We start from the raw sequence: 22,568 nt of genomic DNA on the forward strand, positions 1-22,568 counted from the left end.
GTTTGGGAGGTCAAGACCTAAACACTTGTGAGCACATATCTTCAGACATCCAACCATATTGGTGGGAATGGATGGAAATTCTGTGCAAATTTGTATTGGTAACTAAGCGTTTTACTAATTTATACGTTCGAACAAAGGAGTTCAATGGCTTCACAAAGGACTACATATAGCAGTCCCCGTCTCTCTAGATCAGTCTCTCTAGATCAGTCCTCTAATCTAACCTAACCTATACGCTGAACAGTGTATATTAAGGTTAGTCTAGTATGCTAAATGGCTATACTTTAGTCCTTTGCTATTTCAGGTGTCATACTTTAGGATGCGTGTGCTTAACGTGAATTTCACAGAATCTGTGATCTCAATAACATGTTCTCTTTCGGTGTATCAGAGAGTTCGGACATCAAATGTCAAATGCATAGAGATTACTCATTGTTTCTCTGGTGCCTTGCTTTTAATTTTTCCTGCAGTCTTCTATATCTGTCAGTCCTATTCTGCAGACGTGTTCCGCCACCAGACTGTGATCAGTGAGTACTCCAATCAGGAAAATCTCGCCGATTCTGAACGATTTATTTCTTAAGAAGGTTTAATTAAGAGTCCGATCAAAGAGCTTGGCGGTAGGGTAGCATCCCATATTAGATGATTCCCTGCCAATCCCACCTGGCCATCATTTGTGGCTTACGGCTCACCGCGAGCGACCCACTTTCCATCACTAATAACTATTCGCTTCAGAAAACGATTGATTTGGTTGCAATTCAGAAGCGTTTCGTAAATGAGAATTCGGTCCATGAGATTTTTTTGCCTTAACTAGAGTGTCACCCATACATCGTGGCTGGAAAAGCCTTATTTAAAAGTTTCTTTTTTGCTATGTTTAGGACTCGGACTCGACGATTTCTATTAATTTATAAATATTTTTGACAATTGGCTTTCCTGAGCGAATGTCAACTATTTTATTTCAGCGTCCTTTATAATTTTATTGACTATAAAACTTCATTATATTTTGTGAGTAACACCCTAACATATTAATTATAATACTTTCATAACAAAATCAATTTCAAGTTCATTCAAAATAACTGACACTTCTCACTTGTCAAAGAATATTTCAGTTCGGACGCTTTCCAATGTCAATGTCGGCTCAATTGAATTCATAACACTAACATGTATATTTTTATTTATACATATATGTATGCACATACATATACATCTGTATGCACTGACGTATTTATTTTTTAACAAATTTGATAGTGAATTTTATATCATCTTTCAATTGTTGACGAACAAATCAACAAATGTCCAGGCCTTGTCTGCATACTTATTCACCTTTTTCGAACACTTGCATACGCACATAGCATACTTATATAATTTATATACATACGCAAGTGCACCCAAACCTACTGTACATACTTACATATGCATGGATGTAGGCAAGTATATTCTGGACGTTCAGTTGTGGTTTATTTGTTGTCTGAAGTTTTGATTAACCTTGAATGAAATGAAATATATACAAATACATTCAAACACATTCTTTCATACTAATATCGAAACAAATAATAATAGAAAATTAAGACGATATGCCATATACCCGACAGTAAATCGAGTTGAACGATTGTTATACCACATCATTTGAATAGAAATAGTAGATGCCATTATTGTTGTTGTAAAACTTATAAGGAAAGATTTATGCAGAAAGATACTTAAGCGATCACTGCTGAGGTTTCCTGAATTCTTCTCCACTTCTGGTAACCTACCACGCGAGTCTGATTTATTATTTCCAGCAAATGGCTAATATTCGAGAATTTCCATCGAAGAATATTAAATATGGATTAACGCAAATGGGAATTCGACTACATTTTCGGGTGGCAGCCTTTTTAAATATATGACTTGAATTAGTTATTGAAAGACATTATTTTACCAAACGAAGGCTTTAGTAATCTAACTCATATAAGAGGGATCGTGATTTGGGTGGCGTTAGAAAGTTACGATTTCGTATTGAAAAAACTTCTCAGACTGTTTTGTGATTACTTGACTCAGTATTGTTGAAGATGGACATCAGTTTTTTCGCTCGAAAACGGAAGCAAGGCATATTATATATAAAAATTGATTATTGTCCTGATATCGTGGGAGTCATTCCCTCGCAATTTCGAATTCGTAAATTCCGTTCTTGTAATTTCAATATCAAGGATACAGCTCACTTTTTTTGGATACAAAACAAAAGCTCGAAGTTTGTGTAAAACACAAATTAACGCAAAGGCACCTCATGGACCAAATTTTCAGCTGTGAATTGCTGCTGAATCCCGCCAGAATCGATCCATTTCAAAGGCAGGGTGGTGATGAAAAATGGGTCACTCCTGACAAGCGAAGGCGGTCGTCGTCCAAACGCGGTGCGCCGGAGAAAACTATGGTAAAGGGACGATATTTTGCTGTGTTTGAAGGACCTAGCAGGGAATCATCAACTATGAGCTGCTTTCCCACCGTCCAAACTCTTAATTCAGACCTAGACTGTTAGCAGTTGCATCGACAGAAGCTATCAATCGCCTAGAAGTGGCGAACTTTGGTCAAGGGGAGAGGAATTGTATTTCATGGGGTCAAGGGATCTTCCAAGCGCATCGGATCTGGCACCAAGCTGTTGCTCACTATGATCGCAATCGCCCAGAGTTCCATCAGGTGAACGGCAGGCCAAACTCATCGATGACTCAACAAAAGGTCCGAGAGCTTTTTCGGAAGATTCTTATAAATCGACCATATAGTACGGATCTGCCACCAAGCTGTTCCGCTCTATGGTCCTGATGTCTTCTAGTTCCGATTTTTTTTTTTATTGGAGACACATTTTATGGAAAAATATTGTTTTGCAATAAAATATATTATTGACTTTCCTTTAATTAAATAAAATTAAATGTAAAGCACAAATAAATTTGATTAAACCTAATAGTAGACATTAATGGATAAGGAATAGGAATATAGAAGAAATTCTTCAATTTCTGTGAATCCACTGTAAACATATATACATGCAACGACTTTATTATTATCTAGCAAAAATTTGTGAAATTAATAAAAAAAAAACGTCATTCAGCGATTAGAGAGGCAAAAAATGCGCATTAAAAAATAATAAACAAAATATTTTTCATAAACATTGATAGGCCAAATTCCTAAATAATATGACATTTTTAAAACAGTACAAAATAATAGAAGCAGTGGAAATAGTCTTGACGCAAAGCCAACCAATTATTTGACAAAGAATGTGCAATAAATTTCCATTGCTTTTGACATTTTGCTGCGCCATCGCTTTGACTATCGCTATTCCGCTTGGCCACCAGCAGGACCCTAATGATGATTTCTATTTTCTTGAGGATTCTCCTGTAGTTCAGCACAAACTGTTTTGTTTACACTACCGGGGACCTTTGACGAAAGAGGGTCAAATAAAAATGCAAACTTGGGAAGGAACGCACAGTGAAGCCAACAAGATTTTTCAAGATTACAATACACGCTGTCATCATATCTATACAAGTGATTATTGATATTTGTAAATTAAAAGTATGTACATATGTAGTGTATTTGTAAAAAATATATATGAATTATTATGAATTTTGATTTCATTTATAACTGGATTTTTTATTTTGGGAAAATTATTTTTCAATTAAAATATTAAGTGATTAAAAGATATTGTTATTCTATGTATTTATACAATATAACGATTATGCATATGATATTTTTAATTTTTAAAAATTTTTTTATGTATTTTTGAACAGGTGGCAACTCTCTGACAAAAGTCGTTATTGCAACTTTTTATTTTGATTTCCAAATATTACAATTGCTTTAATATTTTTTATGCTGTTTTGAACAGGTGGCAACTCTTTAAAAAAATTTTCAACTTTAGAATGATCTAACCCACTTTAATATAATGCTATATTGACGCGTTTATCACATAAATTTTATTATTTTTAGTACTGTAAGCAAGTGGCAACCCTTCTCAAAAATTTTTTTCAGTTGTAATTGTTCAAATGTATCTTACTTTGGTACTTTTATTGCAGTGTTTGTTTATTTTATACATTTTTTTAACTTGAAATGCTCAACAGTTTTAAAAATTCTGACTTTTTTATTCTGCTTCTTTCTGTTTTTAGGCGTCCAGTATTGGGCTCAACAATGATATTGTATATTTAAATTGGTTCAGCTTTTACTAAGCTCTCTTTTTACTTAAGGAGTGTGTGACGAAATTTTGTTACGCCTCATGACTTCGTTTCAGTTGTTCGATTCTAATACCATAACTAAAGAATTTTCAAAATAACCCTTTCGCGAGAAATCGAAACTTCTAATGCTCTGATTAAGCTCTGCTTCCATACTACTATGAGCAAAAAATAGTAAGACATAATTCTAAAATACTTAGTTTATTCTTTCAAATCTGTGTCGTCCCCCTCAAAGTAATCCCCCTTGACCCCAATACACATGTGCCAACGCTTTTTCCCATCCTCGAAACTGTTGTTAGAGTAAATTTCCGGAATAGCCTTCAATGCGCGTAGCGATTTACGGTTAATGTTTTCAATTGACTCAAAACTCCTCCGGAGCGTTCGTTTGGGCTTGTTGAAAAGCCAAAAGTCACACCGAGCTAAATCAGGCAAAGGCAGTGGTCGCGGCACGATAGTGGTTGAACATTTGGTGAAAAACTCACGAAGAATCAATGCAGTATGTGATGGTGCGTTATCGTGGTGCAAAAATCAAGAGTTGTCGGCCCATAATTCCGACCTCTTTTTTACAAATAGCTTCATGCAAATGACACATATTACTTATTTAGTGTTCTCTGTTGACAGTTTGGCTGGTCGGACGAAGATCGCTGTGCACCATACTTGTCAACATAACCTTGAGTTTTGACCTGCTTTGACGTGTTTTTTTTTTGGCTTCAGCTCATCTTTCGCACTATATTTGACCTATCGATCGTCTGTTTCCGGGTCGTAAGCATAGATGCAAGACTCATCGCCCGTAATACAAAGTTTCATGACATCCTGGTCGTCGGAAAGTATTGTTTCACAGACGTTAACGCGACGTCATTCTTCAAAAAAATTGAATGATTGTGGAACCAATCGTGCTTTCACTTTTCTAAAGTCCAAATGATCTTTCAAAAATTGTTTCACTTACCCTTCCGATATTCCAACGACCCCAGTAAGATCTCTGACTATTAGTCGTCGATCCTCAAGCACCAATTCCTTCCCTTTTTTGTTGACGTGTGGATCATAATGTACGGTGTATTGGCCAATAATCAATGCTAATTTTCGTAAAGATAATTTGCCAAATTAGAAAGCTTTAATTTTAATTTTGTTCAGCCAGTGTGTATGGCAGCTATATTCTATAAGGGTCCGATATCGGCATTTTCGAGAAATGAGCAGTTTCTTGGGAGGAAAAGTAAGTGAGCGTTTAGTTCACAAATATACAGATGAACAGACGGACATAGCTAAATCGACTCTGTTCTACACGCTGATCATTTATTTAAATATGAATAACTTATTTTAAAAACATTTAAAAATCATCCTCGTACAAACGGACATGGCAACAGGACTACATAAGACAAGTAGAAATGGAGAAGCTAATAGCGGATTAAAGATGTAACTGAGATTCGTATAATTGTATTGAAAGGAACCATAGGATACAGTGGAGCCAGCGATAACAAGACAATGCACGTACATAAATGCTTCGTGCGGTTCTTATCAGCGCCTAGAGAAAGAGAGAGAGAGAGAGAGAGAGCGAGAGAATTAATTTCTGCTGCAAAGAGCATAATTTAATGTATATTTCGAATAAACAATTCAGCAGAGAAACAATTTTGATAAACAAATAAGTTGTATATAAATGGGAGAATAAGGAAAGAGAGAGAGAGCGTAAAACCGAGAGCGCATAGTATGTAGTTTTATACATATGGAATATTATCATTAGTTTTGAAATATGTTACTTATAATGTATGTAGTTACATATATGCTTATTTTATTTGGGCAAAAGTAAGGCTGGAGAGGATATCAAATGTGTGGTATTTATATATAAAATTAAAAATTACAATTAAACAATGTTCTTGATTCAAAATCAATCAACATTTAGTTAATAATTTGTGTGCAAATGCGCCGTTGAACGCTGCATATGCTCATTTTCCCTGGCTCTACGAGATACCCGTGTGTACAATGAACTGTCATAATGCGCTACAGCTTGTATCTACCCGCATATACAGTCATGTGCACACACACATGCATACATACAAACAGACATGCATGCAATATTTACTTTTTGGATATTTTTGTTTGACTTCTTCAGTGCTCTTCTTTATTTATGTTTTGTTTTAATGACTTTTTTCTGTTAGTTGGCACACTGCTACCTGCACACACAACTGCATTAGCGCTTTTCATACACACACACATACGTATATATACATATGTGTATAAACAGAGTAAAAATATAAATTCAAAATAAAACAATATTTTACTTCACGCTCTCAATGCACTCTGCGGCGCTCAGCGTTTTGGTAAGAGAGCGCTTAAACGCACTCAGCGTCTATGCACCTTCGACCTGTAGGAGCGTTGCATTCTCCGCCATGCTCACGCCAACTCACGCATTTCCGTTGCACACACACACACACACACATTCATTCGCACTCCCATGCATGGCAATACAACTGTGTGGCATATCTGTAGGCTCATTCACGGCTCGCGCGCATATACAACGATACATATGTGCATTTGTACATATGTATTGCGTTTTTTCGTACATTTGAAGTTATTTTAAAAATTTCGTTTTCAGTTTCGATTCGCCTGCGAACGCGTTTGGCCGCGTCCACTCTAGAGCCGTGTGAATAAATTGTTGATTGTTGATTGATTGAGCGTGTGACCACGACACAGCAGCAACGAAAACGAAAAAAGCAAAAAAAAAAAAAAAAAATAGAGGACAGACTTCGTAGACGCCAACGCCAAACACTGCGGATGTGATGTGTGAACGTGAGCGGCGGCCACACAGACAACAACAACAAGATTACGACGAGTATAATGTGATTAATTTGCCTAGAGCTAAATAAATTTGTTAGTTTAATTAGTTAGTTAACCGGTATGTGCGTACGCGTGGCGCCGTTTTTAAATCGAGTCGCTCCGTTGTTGGTTTAACTGTGACTTGAGCGCTTGCCAAGTGTCAAACGTCAATAAAGACGGACTTCGAAAATTATTTAAATTTTTGTTTTTGTATTATATACCCAAATACATGCATATGTATATGCATATAAATGTTTATATAAAGTGCGGGTGCCATATGTGGAAAAAAAATTTCGAAACTTGCCATGTGTGAAAATTTAACAAGTCAAAACGAAAATTAATTTCTTCAAAATAACGAAAACAAAATATAATTTAATTTTTAATTGAACAACAATTTCTGCAAAATTACAAAAAAAAATATTTTTTTTTTTTTAATTAAAAAAAGTAAATACATTTTCGTATTGCAATTTTTTTTTTTTTTTCAAAATAAAAAAAAAACAATAAATACATTTTTGTATTGAAAATTATTTTTTTCAAAATTACAAAAAAATTTTAATTTATTTTTTAACATTATGTTAAGTCACACGTGTATTTAAAGTATTTTTTATACACATGTCAAGGTATGTTTGGGTGAAAATTTTTTGTATTTAATCACTTCGTAAAATCTGACATACATATGCACATACAAACAAACATAAAAACACTTATACGATAAGCAAGCCATATAGCAACAACGAAAAAGCGAGCAACTCGCGCATCTAGCTAACCCTAAAAAAATTGAAAAAAAAATTGAAAAAAAGAAATTGAAATGAATTTTCCAAATTTTTTATTATTTTTCGACAGATTTTCGTTAAAAATTTAATTAAATGAAAATTAAATTTTTTTTAAATTTTTATTTCTCAAAAATGTACATGAGTTTAAACGTTTTATATAATTTATAAATCGTAAAACATTTTAATATAATTTTTTGGGCTCATAATTGCAAAAAAACACAAATTCAATAAAAATAAAATTTCCAAAAAAAAATATTTTTAATTAAAAATATTAAATGCAAACAATTTAAGATAAAAGTGAAAAATAAAGAATAACAAAACACACACAATCACACACATATCCATATGTATGTATACACGAACACACTTACACACACAGTCAACGCTGACTTTTCGAAAGGCAGACAACCTTAAACGCATACACAAGATAGCAAACAAACGAATACAGTTATAAATATTCAAACACACACGCATACACACTCATATGCTCACATATTTACATACATACATATATACATTCGTACTAATGTAGGCTCTCTAAGAAAGTAAAGATAAAGTAAAACGCTGTGCTCCCTATTTTCATTTTCGTTTCGCTACACATAGACACGCAACACACACACCCAAACACATACAGTCGCTTGGTAAATATGTGACTATTACAATTTCAGTATATAAAACCGTATCAGTATTTTTTTTTATTACAAACGTACTCACATGTTGATACATATTTACATAAAAACATTAAATTTCGCTCTTATTTGCAAGAGGCGCTCGGGAGACTCGCTAGCTCGCATTTTGACGCTCTTCAAAAACTCTCACTCACCGCGAAATTGCCTCAACTGCTGCTCAGAACTCAGCTATGACATGTCCCGATGTAGTATCTCGGCTAGTTTATCCTAACAAGAGAAGAAGAGGTTCTGAAGGCAAATCTTTTTGTTTGGCTTATAGCTTTCTTATATTTGAAATGTTCGATTTTCAAAAATTTTAATATTTATTGCTAAATGAACTGCTAGTAATTAGTAGATCTGAAGGCTCTGTTATAATTTCTGAAGAAAATGATTGTTCGTGACTTAATCTTCCTTTATGCTTTGGGTTTGGAGTCACATATGAAAGCCTAAAGTTACTTTTGAAGAATTATACTTTCCATGCGTGCCTAAAAATTCAAAACATTAAATGTTTTTGAAATGGCCTTAATTATATTTTTAATAGCTTCGGTTAGGTAAACAGGTTGATATTTGTCAAGCCACGAATAATGCCACACGGATACATACTTTTTTCATATGCGTTCCCATCATAAATAGATACAGAACTCCTAGGTATAGCATAGCACCTTGAGCCTGACATAAATTCATTCAGACAGCTAGGAGTGATCCTCGGCTGTCTGCTTCAACATTAATATGGCAAAAGCAGATAGTAAAGGAGAAAATGTCTAATGTTTCCACTTAATCTTTCGCCCTGCAAATTTGAAAGGTTGTAGCTAGTTTGAATACCTATCGTTGCGATGATGTGGGCCTTGCTAAGAGTAAATAGTTCAATAGTCCTCTTAAGTTCCACGCTGAGCTCCTGTGAGACACATAGATTAAACCGCAGAACTCCCAAAGACAGGGGAAGACTAGTTCGTTCCCATTCTGTAGCGATTTCAGTAAGCCTTCCATTTCTTGCAAGCTCATCGGCTTTAAAAATTCCAACAATTCCGAGCAGAAGCACAGAGAAGACTAATGTGGTAGTAGTTTGATGCTAGGTCCTCCACTGCTTAATTATCATTAACCTCACAACCCGAAGTGAATGCTTACTGCCCTGAAAGAAGCTGCACTTTGAAGAAGTTATTGTTACCTACTTGGTTTCCGTTTTAATTCTACAACACCTCAGCTTAATCGAAAATGATTAAATTCTAAGATGATAAATATGTAGAGCCGACTATGTAAATGAGGTCCACGAGGACTTATATCTAGTCAAGGATTGGCACTTCAGCAGAAATTTTAACACAAACTGTAATGTTTGGTGCAAAGTAGCATCGTTTTTGAACAACAAACCTAAACCGGACCTAACACTCGGAAGCGCTATATTTAACCTAGGACTGTTACTTTAAACGCCGTTAATGGCGTTACAGAAACAGAAAAAAATGTTCAGAACAGTTGAAGAAACAAAAAAAATTTCAGGACGAGTTGAGAATGTTTCAGAACATTGAGTGCTTCTAAATAAAATCTCCCTTATGAGAATGAAATTTCTATAAATATAAAAACTGTTCTTCACACTCAGATTTTGTAATTAAAATTCACTTGTTTTTGTGCTGGTTCGCATTAAATCTGAGAGAGTAATTAATTACTGCCCATTCATAGCCCCTATGGAGAACAACTTCATTGTTCTGATAGCAACTGTTGCCGGTGAGAGTCGCTGTTGTTACTTTTATTTGCGCAGCGTTGCTCAGTTTGTTTCGGCAGCACAAATTTTCGTTGAAATGAAGAGTATGAAGCAGGCATTGATCAAGAGAGCGCAGAGAGCAGTGTGCAATTCTAAAAGCAAAAAGTCTGAAGAAGAGCGTTGAAAGTGCCGGCAAGTGTCGGCCAGACAACTGGCCACAAAGGTTATAATTATGTATGTATGTACATATGTATGTGTGTAATTAACCTTTTTGGCAGACACAATTCGGCAATTTAGATAAATTATTAGTTCTGTTTATTTCTGGCCTTAAAAACACAGTATTTTCGAGAATATTGAAAAAAATGTTGTTAACAAAATTTTACTCGCTCTCCTGTCTCCCAAATTTCGGCCGCTTGTGTAATTCGTTTTAACACTGTTTTGTTGTTTTAACACACACATATATTCCAAATCGTCGCCTAAGTTTTTTTGGTGTTTGTTTCTTTTTTACATGCGGGAGTACACAGTTAAGAGTCACTTTTTGGGGAAGTCCAACTCGAAACTCAAAAACCGAAAATTCAAACTCTTACAAATTTCATATGTATGTATGTATGTATGTATAGAGGTATGCATATTTCGTACTCGTATTCCGTATTCGCATTTGGTTGCCATCGTCGTGTTACGTTGCGCCTCCAACATCATCATCGTCATCATCATCACCATTATAATCGTCTCGGTCGTCGTCATCGTCGCTGTGGGGCCTGTTCTGTCCGCTGTGCGGCCCGTCTGTCTGCCAGTTAGCCAGTCAATGTTGACGCTACACGACGCTGCTCCACTCTGCATTGCTCCGCTCCGCTCGTTTTTCGCATTTCGCATATTTAATATTGGTCGCAAATACAATTCGCAATTATTCAATCGCGAGCAGCATTGCAGTGCGGATCCCCCGAAATTCAGTTAAAAAATATACATACGTTCAGCGGTCTTTCCACATCTCATACACAATTTATTTGACAGTTTTGAGTTTGGCTTCGAGTTTGAGTTCGAGTTCTACAAACAACCGTAAAACAAGTGGAGTATAGTGGTGTGTGGTGTCAGTGCTTCTTACAAAGCTGAACTGTTGTTGAAAAGTAAATATTTTCGAAATAATGTACGTTGTGTTGAGCGTTAAAAAATAAAGTTTGTGAAAGTTTAAAACAACAAATTTTTCTTTCAAAATAAAAATTTTAAAAACTTATTTTTAAACATATTTTTTTTTAATAGTAAAACTAAAATTTTTCCAAAAAAAAAATTAAGAACATATTTTTTAATTTTCAAAATATTGCACGTTATGTTGTTCGCTGAAAAATAAAGTTTTTGAAAAAATTATTTTTTTGGAAAATAAATTTTTAAAACATATTTTGTTTTTAAGCTGGAGTGTTGTTGAAAAATAAATATTTTCGATGCTTGTTGTTGTTGCTTGTTGGAAAACAAAGTTTGTGAAAGTATAAAAAAATATTTTGTTTGAAAATTAAAAAAAAATATTTAATTAATTTTTTTTAATAAAACTACATTTTTTTCCAAAAAAATTTAGAGAAACAAAATTTTTTTAATTTTCGAAATAGTAAACATTGTGTTGTGCGTTAAAAAAATAAAGTTTTAATAAATATTAAAAAAAAAAGTTTTGGAAAATAAAGAAATTTGTTCTGGAAAATAATTTTTTTTAAACTTATTAAAAAGAACATATTTTCTTAAGCTGTAGTGTTGTAGAAAAATAAATATTTGCGATGGTTGTTGTTGTTTCTTGTTGGAAAACAAAGTTTTTGAAAGTATTAAAATAATATTTTGTTGGAAAATAAAATAAAATTTTCTTTTTGAAAAATAAAACTAAAATTTTTCGAAACAAATTAAAAAAATAAAATAAAATTTTTACTTATATTTAGTTTAGAACTAATTAAATTTTTTTTTGAAAAATAAAACTAAAATTTTTCGAAACAAATTTTAAAGACAATATGTTTTTGAGACGTTATACGAAACAAAATTTTCTACACTTTGTGTCTTTGATTTCATTAATAATAAATTTGAACCACTCTAAAAATATTTATTTGACTGCTAAAGTGCTTTGAATCGTAATTTTTTTTACTGAAAATCACTCTTTCCAAAAAACGGTTAATTTAGTGCTTTTTTGCAGGGTTGAGATGCGTTATATTTTCAATTTTCGAAACATATGCCTTAATTTGTTTAATTAATTATTACTTTTATTAAACTCACAACTGCAAAATATTCCAATTTTTCACGTTTTTTAACTTTTTTTAACTTTTTTATCTTTTTACCTTCGTTCATTTGTTTATCTGCGCTTATCTGTGCTTATTTTTTTGATTACTCATCCCGATCGGCGAAAAATTTACAAATGCTTTGTTTATCCACCAATGCGGTGCTATTTTTTGTAATTATAATGCTTTTATGCTTTCTTTTTCTTACTTTTTTTAATTTCGCAAGCACGTTTAAATGTAAAAAAACATAAAAATATTTGTAATACAAACAAAAACACATCCTCACACACATATGTATGTATGTATGTATATAAATTCCGTAAAATTTCTCAACACTCGCGCATTTGTTCGCTTTTAAAGTTCTTTGGGTTCGTTGTTATTTTTGTAATTTTTGTTTTGCGCATTTTGCATTTTGCTGCCATTATTTTTCGGTTTGTATACCGAATGGGTATTCATTTTTTATGTTTTTAAATGCTATTTTTAAATATCTGACGTTGTGCGACAAGTTGTTTGGAAAAATTGAAGCAAAATAATCAAAAGAAAATAAAGTGATATACACAAAGCTGCAAGCGAATTAAAGAAACAACAACAACACTGAGTGATAATGTTTGTAACGCCGAAAACGCGTTGAAGACATGCTTAAGAAAAACCACAAATATTGAAGCAGTTTTGAGTTGTGGAAAATTATATTGAAATTGCAACGCGAAGTCGCCGGAAAATTTGCGTCGTTTCAAGCGAAATGAATTTATGAATGAAATATGTGCAAAAATATTGACTTTGATTCATTAGTTGTGCTTAAAAATATTTCATAACAATATTTATAAATGAAGAAAACCTTAAAATATTGTGTAATAATATTTAGGCATACAAAATTGAATGAAAATAAATAAATAAATTTTTCTTATACTCAAATTAAAAAAAATAAAATGAAAATGAAGTATTGTGCCATAACATTTAAAACTTTAAATAAAAAAATATTCCTACGCCCTTTTCTCTTAAACTATCATAAAAAACTTTAAGTTATAACAAAATACAATATTTCGTAACAATTTAAATTAAAAAATAGTATTTTTTCATAAAAGTTTATAAAAATTTAAATTAAATCAAAATAAAAAATGCATTAAAATTTAAATAAAAAGTTATCTTTTTTTCATCAAAATTTAAGTTAAACCTAATTAAAAATTTTGTAAAAAATAGTATATATTTACACTAAAAATTAAATTTTTTCATAAAAGTTTAAATTAAAACAAAATAAAAAAAAAAAAATTTAAATTAAAAATAATTTTTTATAAAAAGTTTATGTGTCCAAAATATTTTTACGTCCTTTTCTCTTAAACTTCTATAAAAATATAAAAAAAAATAAAATAATATTTTTTTGAGATATCTTAAATAATATTTTTTTCGTAAAAAATTAAGTTGAAACCAAATTTGTTTCTCCTAATACTTTAAATGAAAAATTATTCTTTACGCCGTTTATCGTAAAATACAATAATATATTTTTTCTAAAAACCATACTACTTTCCTTGAATTCTTAGTAAAAAAAATTAATTGACGCATAATTTTTTATTCCTTATAAATTTTAGTACACATTAAATCACCTGGCAACGCTTTAGCCGTATAAACGTCATTAGCAACGTAAATATCGTTAACTTCATAGAAATATCGTATAAAAATTATAATAAAATCAACATAATACAAATGAAATAAAAAAATTCAGTGCAATTAAATAGCAACAAATAAAAAAAAAGTATTAAAACAGTGTAAATGTGAATAAAAATCAATTGGACTGCAATTTTTCTCGAATAAAAAACTGCTGCATTTATTTACGAATCTGTGTAAGTCAAATATATCTATTTTCGATATAAAAAATATTCATTTTGATATAAAAAGTTAATATAGTAACAAAATTATGTGGTAACTACCCCCCTTACCACATAATTTTGTATAGCAAACAATTACTTTTTATATCAAAATGAATATTTTTTATATCTATTTTTATTTATAAACTAGGCTCTACATTAAAAAATTGTATTATCATAATTAAGCTAGAAATCCGAACTGTAAAAATACCTAGCTAACTCTCTAAAGATAATTATTGTGAATTGTTTATTTCTAAATATTTATATTTTCAAGTAAAAGACTCTGATTAGCTCCTTCTACTGGAGATCGCTCTCTATATAAAACACGAAAAACGGCACAAAACGCTATTAAACACTTTTCAATCGTCCGAGCTTTCGTCAGCAAATGTAGAATTATTCATTGTGCAATAAAATGCATGAATCCTCGAGCAGCTTTACTTAAAGGTTAAAACCACCACTTAATTTTTACAGGTGAACTCATTTGCAATCGTGTTAATCAGATATTTACATTATTCTCGTCGACGTAATTAAACACACATAACCGAAACGAGTTAATAATATATTTAACGAAGATTTTTAACAAATATTTCGCTAGTATTGAAAACCAGAAGCACAGGTTTCCTTATACAGATACTAATTTAAATCACTCTTAAATTAAACGGTACTAGACACACCAAGAATTGACTGAGAGATATATTTTCTTTAGTGAGCTAAGGAAAGGAAACTCAAATTCTTAAATATTTCAAGAAAAAAATTAAATATTTGTATTGAAAAAGAGCCTACTACTGGACCTACTGCAGTGACTCCAGGCTACTCCGTGAAAATGGCCTAAAAAAATCAACACTGGCAGAAATTTGTCCAATGACTATTGTCGAAATAAATGAAAAATTATTAAAATATCGGCGTTTTGAAAAAAAAAAATTGAATTTGGCATAAAACTTTGATAGTTTTTGACCTGCCAAAATTCGATTTGTTCAGATAAAATAACCAATAAGTCATTGTATAAAAAAACAATTTGAAGTGATCGGCTCATTTGCCGCTAATTTGTTTAAATATAAACCGCTAGAGGTAATTGAACTGAGCGGCTACACTTTGGATTGCTGTAACTCAAAAACTATTTGAGATATCTTCAACCTTTGCTCGCTACCCTGTTTAAGAATCAATTTGTCCAAGAATAGTGCATTTTCTTAATATTTAATTATTAAAAATCTCAAAGAGTACGAAGGGGCTACGAAGGGGCTAATTTCGCTCTCAAAGAGTATGAAGGGTTTAATTTCCTTCGTCGCCTAATAACATTCAATTTCAAATAAATACTCAAATTCACAATGAAGACATTCAAAAATTCTCCAATCAGCTTCAAAAGCCCGTGCGCAACTTAAATAATTCTATTTTTCTCTAAGATACTGCGTTATCCAGAAAACTCTCTTGTGAATTGTTAATAAGGAAAACAAATACCTCACGCGTCGTTTTACAACCAGCGCATTACCCTAAAGCGAGCATTTTCATACACAATATGTCTATAAGACTCAGTAGGTTTTCCAAATTATACCTGTCCCAGATGAAATATAAAATTATAATGATTTAATGTAGACTGACTACCTGAGTGCAAAACTGCAAAAGACATGTGCAAAACGGTAGATCAGAAATACACAAAATTTCTATTGGCACTCGATAGAAGAGACTGTAGGAACATGATCGGAATACTAACTGGTCATCATCTGGTGACAACATACTACCGCTGAATGGGGCCGACAGATTGAGAAGACTGAAGAAAATGTCTAGAGCAAGGCACCAGGGAAACAATGAAGCCTCTCTTGTGCAGTTGTCCCGCATTGCCAAGACTACGCTGTAAACATCTGGGTCGCCATGGTATGATACACTGGAAGAGGTATCGATAGTGAGGCTACAGAGTATGTTGAAATTCGCGTCAAGCGCAGGCAGCTTAAAGGATGACTACTCCAAATGGACTTAGTAACTGAACCAGAGCTAGTTTTAAAAATGACCAAAACTGGTCTTAGCGTGGCTCATTGGCCTATCGCACTAAACCAATCTACAAGTAATTTGTAATTTTAATCTAATGTAAAACGAGTTTTTGGAATTATTTAGGTCTGTTGTCCAAGAGATTGCTTTGTTTCACGGATTTCCGAAGTCAGCAACCGATATTTTGAAACTAATTGGGTCTCAATATTTTAACAGATTTCTGTAATGAAGTTGCTTCTAAACAGCAATACCCTCAGGGCGCTGAAGGTTATTTTTTCGTGTATTTTTTTTATTTTTGTAGATTCTTAAAACTGTTTAATTAGGCAATGAGCCCCACTGTCATACGAATAAATATGCTAGACCATTTAGAAATACTTGTATATTATTATTTAAAGGATGCTTATTAAGTGCTAAGTAGCTGACTCGAAGATGAAGTGCTTACTAACATCACTGTGAAGTTGCGACTCTGTAACCTATATATACTATACATTAATTAATTAATTTAAGTAAATATTTGTGTGTCACCATTTTATTTTATTTTATTTCAACTTTATGAAATTCTCAAAAAATTGCGCAAATATGCAATTAAAAACAACAAAAAATCCTCCATTGACCTGATTTTGCATAAAAGAATGCGAAAGTACCCGAAAAGTACTAAATACATCACTACACAATCGAACACACATATTTGCCGTGCATATGCCTGCAGCTACTTACACATACATTATACTTACACATACATACATTATGTAGGTGCTCTTTCAGCATCAACAACTTTATCACGTGCATACACAATATTTACCACATATGCCCCAAAAAAAGTGACACTTTCCAAAAATCGAAACGAAAAAAAAACGGCGAAACAAAACAAACGGCATCTTGTAGTACGTTGATCGAGGCTGCAACCCACTAATTTCTTAAGAGATATACATCAGAATGAGCACAGCGGCCAACGAGCCTGCGGTGACCGAATGACTGAACCACCGATCGACCGGCGGTCCACCTTTACAAGCGATGAGGCTCGATTATTTTGGGTGAAAGTGAAAGAAATCACAAAGCGAACAAAGTAAACGAAAAAGCGACACTTTTTTCGAACTCTCAAAACTACAATCATTTCGGGTCAACACGTGTACTTAAGAACGGTAAAGAAGGTACAGTTTTAATTTAATTGAGAGAAATTGAAATTTTGCAAAGGTACACATAGGTACCACATAGCATACATGCATACACTCGTACACTCGTGCATAATTGGCATGAAAGAAGCAGGCATTGATTTCGAATGTGTGTGTATTTTATGGGCTTCTTCGCTTATGCGTTGAGCATAGAGCTTGAAGGGAACACGGCGAACATTGAATATACATTAAGAATTCATGAAATGTAATGACAAGTATTTATGTACTTGTATGTTTGTACTCGTTTAATTATATGTATGTATGTCTGCACTTCAGCTCAAAAGAAAGTGTAAATTTGAGCCAGAAGACTATTTGGTTGAAAGGTAGGAGGATGCAACAACAAGTAGAGCAAAAAAAATTAATAAAAATTGAAAGGCTCAAGCGATTTATTGCAAAAAAGAAACCAAAAATTAAGCACTCAAGTTTTTTCTGACAATAAAGACGTTCAAAAATGTTGCCAAAGGGCGCAATTCTTACTTTGAGACTTCATAATTGCATATTTACATTTTCGTGCGCAATTATTTCTCTTCTTTAAGCGAAAAAGCCCATTTCACTTATTTTACACTTTTTGAAGCTCACGCATTTTTTATTATTTTATCTTATTTGATTTTTTTAACAGTTCACATACATATTTATTATCAAGTACCGGTTGAATTTTTGAAAAATATTTGGGTCATATTGTGAGTACAGTGTATATTATACACTGCATAAGTACTCCTTATTGTTCTATTTTGCTTATATTCTTACTCTTCTTAGTACTTTCGTTTTGGCATGCGTTTCACTTGCAATATTATTGTTTTGTTGTTTTTTCTTGGAATAAACTTTCAGTATAAACTTTCCATTAATATTATTAATTAGAGGAATAAGCTTTTGTGGTTTTGATTAAGTCAATTTTTTCTCGCAGCAAATACCATAATATATACATACCTCCATATGTGTCATAAGAGAGTTTGTTCTGCCACTTCAGTGTAGGGCATTTTTGCCATAATTTAAATAAGTTTAAGTACAATTTTTTTTTTTTTTTGTGATATTTTCAAACTGCTCGATTTGGCTTTAAGTTCTTTGCATATTTTAAAACAGTCGCAAAGCTCTTAAATTAAAAAAAAAAAAACATAGTTTTTTCCTTAACTGTTTGCTTTTTCTATAGAAAACTTCTTTAGTCTCAACGAGCTTTTTCTAAAATTTCTAAAAAGTTGATTGAAAGAGAGAGTTGGGTTGCAAATCTACGAATGTTTTCTATAAGATGAGTCATGTGTTTTATTCTGAATCAGCAATCACTAAAAGTTAGTGAAGAGGATGGAAATTTTAAACCGTTGAAGAAACAGTTGCCTATATCAACCATTCTACATCATTATTTATATGTATGTAATCTTAAGAGAAACTTTAGAAAAAAAAAAGATTATTCGCAAAAGAAAACGGTTGCTTATGAGAAATAAAGCTAAAAGTGGTGTAGAAGTTCACGCAAGGGAGGAATGTTATCTGAGCGCCATTCACTAGGAAGTGGCCAGAAACAATTATTTTATATATGACTCAAGCAGCTCACGACTTCCGGTCTTAGACCAAGTATCTATGTAGCCAAAGAATATCCATTTGAAGGCGAGCTAAAGTGAGAAGACGAATCATTCCTTCCCACATAAAAAACCCCCTGCTCTGTAGGCAGAGGAAATCATTGATCCATATTTGTTTAACCATGTTATTATGGCATAGCGATGATTAATGACTTTTTCATGCCTGACTTGAAGTATGTTGATGAGAATGACCTTTGGTGCCAACAAGACAGCGCTACATGCTATATAGTCAAGGAAACAAATCATTTATTAAAGGAAACCTTTGGTTTTTTATTTCTTCTACAAAACCATATATCCAAAAATTAATAAATTCATGTTTATTCAAGTCTGAAACTTTTTGCTTCTTCTATTGATGCTACCAAGACTAAAATCAGCGTTTTTCCTAAAATGTTGCCTACATTTAGGGTTGCACTGAAAATAAGTTCGCATTATTCAGATGTTCACTCAATTATTAAAGGAAACATATCTAAAAAACATACTTTACTCGACAAAATGTTTATCATTTATTCGTGTTGCAAATTACTTTTTCCAGTTCAGCCTAGACTAAAAAAAATCAGCGTTTTCCCTAAAATGTTGCCTACATTTAGGGTTGCACTGAAAGTAAATTCGTATTTACTATTTTAATTATAAATCAAAGAACATCTGGAAGAAGCGTTACGTATTAATAGAAACTGTGACAAAAAAGTACCCGGAAATTGTGAATAAAACGCAAAATATTTAATTATTCATCGAAATTTATTTTGTCGCCTTCCAAGCAATTTCCACCAACTGTAATACACTTATGCCAACGATTTTTCCAGTCCTTGAAACACTTTTCATAAGCACTTTTTGGGATGGCCTGCAGATCCTTCAGCGAATTATGTTTTATCTCTTCGATCCACTGAAAACGATTTTCACGGAGCAGCAATTTCAGTTTGATGTATAAGTAAAAATCACATGGAGCCAAATCTTGTGAATACGGTGGTTGATCGCTGGTATTCATTGCGTTTTTGGCTATAAATTTGGTGGCAGTCAAGCTCTCGTGCCATCTCTCTAACATTTTGCCTGGCGATTTTCCTTACTTTTTTATATTTTCATCAGTTGAAGAGGTCGAAGATAGTCCAGAACGAAACATGTCTTCAACGATCTCTCGACCATCTTTTAAGGCTTTGTACTCCAGGTAGGCTTATGTTTTTGAATCACCGTGGCATAGTAATTAAGACAGTCCTACCAACTCAACAAAAAATTTTTTTTTGAAGTATTATTTATCCAGGGAATTTAAGTACAAATTTCCGGGTGCTTTTTTGTCTTAATGTATTATATATATAGTTGTAGGAATCAACTTTTTTATATTACAGTTTATATCCACTAGTGAATTTCAAAAAATCTATTTTATTTGAATATCTATCGAATGTATTGTATGTATGTATGTATGTATGTATATATGCATGTATGTGAGTGTATTTGAGAATAACTCCAAAAATTTGAAGTTGATTCAATTATGATCGAAAGAATGAGATTTTGAACTATGTATAATGTATAAGCATATTATCAACTTTTTTCTAGAGCTAGTCAGCCACTCTTATACATTAATGTATTAGTGAGTATAGATTTGAGTGCACCACGTCGTATGAATTACCAGCGAAGCTGTTGATGACTTCACGATGTGTCTCTTCAAAGTGAGGCAACTATTAACAATATTCTTCATAAATATGTTAAAATCGATTATTTAACATTTGAAGAAGAACAGTTTACGAAAATTAGTATCACCAATGATCAAACAAATTATAAAAAAACTATCAATGTATGTAATTTTTAGTAAAAAAAGCAAAAGCTGAAAAAATACCAAATTTACCAGTCTACCAGCTTAACCCTTTAAATTTATGTACATATGTATGTCTTGTAAGCGTTGTGAGGAAAAGTCAAATGTTAAATAGTGCTGATGGGCGTAGATATACATATGTATGTACCCTATATGTATATATGTAAGTGAGCACACGTGCACAGAATAATTAGTGAATAAAAAATAGAGCACAATTCAATTGACGTCCAAAAATAAAAGTGAAGCAATTGACAACGTGGTTGGACATAGAAGACATGTAAAATGATGGGCTTAATAAACAGTGTGATGAGCTATGAGACAGTAAAGCGTAGCAATTTCTCTTTGGAATAATTCATTTACTCGCTAGTACATTTCAATTTCCCCTCTATGGTGGTTATGCTATATATCTGGTATTTATTTGCGTATGTGTGTGTATATATAAATTCGTATTAAACACATGAAGAAAGTAATTGAAGAAAAAGAAAGAGACGACAGAAGAATAGCCACTACGTGAGTGGTTTGACAAATAAACACGCACGCACTTATTTATTTCTTAAATTTATAAGAACACTTTTTGAGTTGAGCATAAAAAGTTTAAAAAAAAATCTAAAGCAAAATAAATTGGTTTCAAAAACTTGAAATTGCTACAAATAAATTAAAAAATTTATAAAATATCTTAAAAAATTTAAAAATAAAAAAATATCTAAAAAATAAATAATAAGTTTCTGAAAAAAATTTAAAAATTAAAAAAAAAATTATGAAAAAGAAAATATTTCGAAAATAATATTGGCTATTCTTCTGTCGTCTAATTTTATAAAAATATTAAAAATAAATATCAAACATTTTCTAAAATTTAAGCCGACGATGAAAATTAAAATTGATGATAGAATAAATCTAAAAATAAAGAAAGCAACCGCAAAAAAAATTAAAAGAAAAATGTTTAAGCTCTACTTGGTCTTATGCATGTATGTATGTATGCAACTACTTCTAACAGAGCGTACATATATCATTTCAGCGCCCTTAGCATACTTACTGCCACTCCTGAACACCCACAAGCTTATTAAAAAATATAAAAATTAAAAAAAAAAAACAATATATATTTTTGTGGAAAACTAATCACCTTACCAAAAAATATTTTTTTTCTTTCCATATTTACAAACAAAATCCAAAAAATCTCGTCAAGCACGATTATATGAGGTCAAGGCTTAATGTGATGCCGAGACAACGGTGTCACAATAATAAAAATAGTGTTGTACAAAAATCGCTATTCAAGTACGCGAAGAGCCAAGCCATATTGCACCGAATGACCCCAAGACGACTGCAGCTTAACAGTTATAAAGCGAGCTTAGCGCTTTTAAAGTCAGACGCCAGACAAACAGTTGCGGTTATTTCAGTACACCGGCTGCAATGTACGCTAATATTACATGCTCGTATATACTTGTATATACCAATATATATGAACTCATAGATAAGTTTGTGTCCATGTCTGTATTCAGGCATTTATATGAGCTTGTCAAGCTTGTAGGTGTTATTTTATTGAATATTTATGTAGGTGTTCATAAATTTTGTTTACTGTTAAATTAGTGGCTTTCCACCTGCATGCACATACTTACATATGTATGCATATGTAGGTATTTCTTTGTATGTGGGTGTATTGCGCAGCAACCAACCAGTTAATCGACTTGCATTTTCGTTCGCTTCCAAAAATGTTAATGGCTGTTAGGTTCGTATGAACATTCCGATCTATGCGCAAGCATTTGAAGACACGTACATATTTTTGTAAGGGGGCAGGCGTATATATACATACAGATATGCTTTTAATGGT

At 32.4% G+C, this 22,568-nt stretch overlaps 1 long non-coding RNA gene across 1 annotated transcript in view; it reads left to right on the forward strand.

Annotated features, from left to right (window-relative positions):
* The first annotated feature begins 10,976 nt into the window (after window positions 1–10,976).
* Window positions 10,977–22,568, forward strand: part of LOC120775345 — a 29,589-nt gene continuing 17,997 nt past the window's right edge. The window contains exons 1-2 of the long non-coding RNA XR_005705320.1: window positions 10,977–11,241; window positions 13,947–14,198. This is a non-coding gene — a long non-coding RNA (uncharacterized LOC120775345). The remainder of the gene's footprint in view (window positions 11,242–13,946; window positions 14,199–22,568) is intronic.

The sequence above is a fragment of the Bactrocera tryoni genome, chromosome 4 (assembly GCF_016617805.1).
Source record: "Bactrocera tryoni isolate S06 chromosome 4, CSIRO_BtryS06_freeze2, whole genome shotgun sequence".
In the NCBI taxonomy this organism is placed as follows: domain Eukaryota; kingdom Metazoa; phylum Arthropoda; class Insecta; order Diptera; family Tephritidae; genus Bactrocera; species Bactrocera tryoni.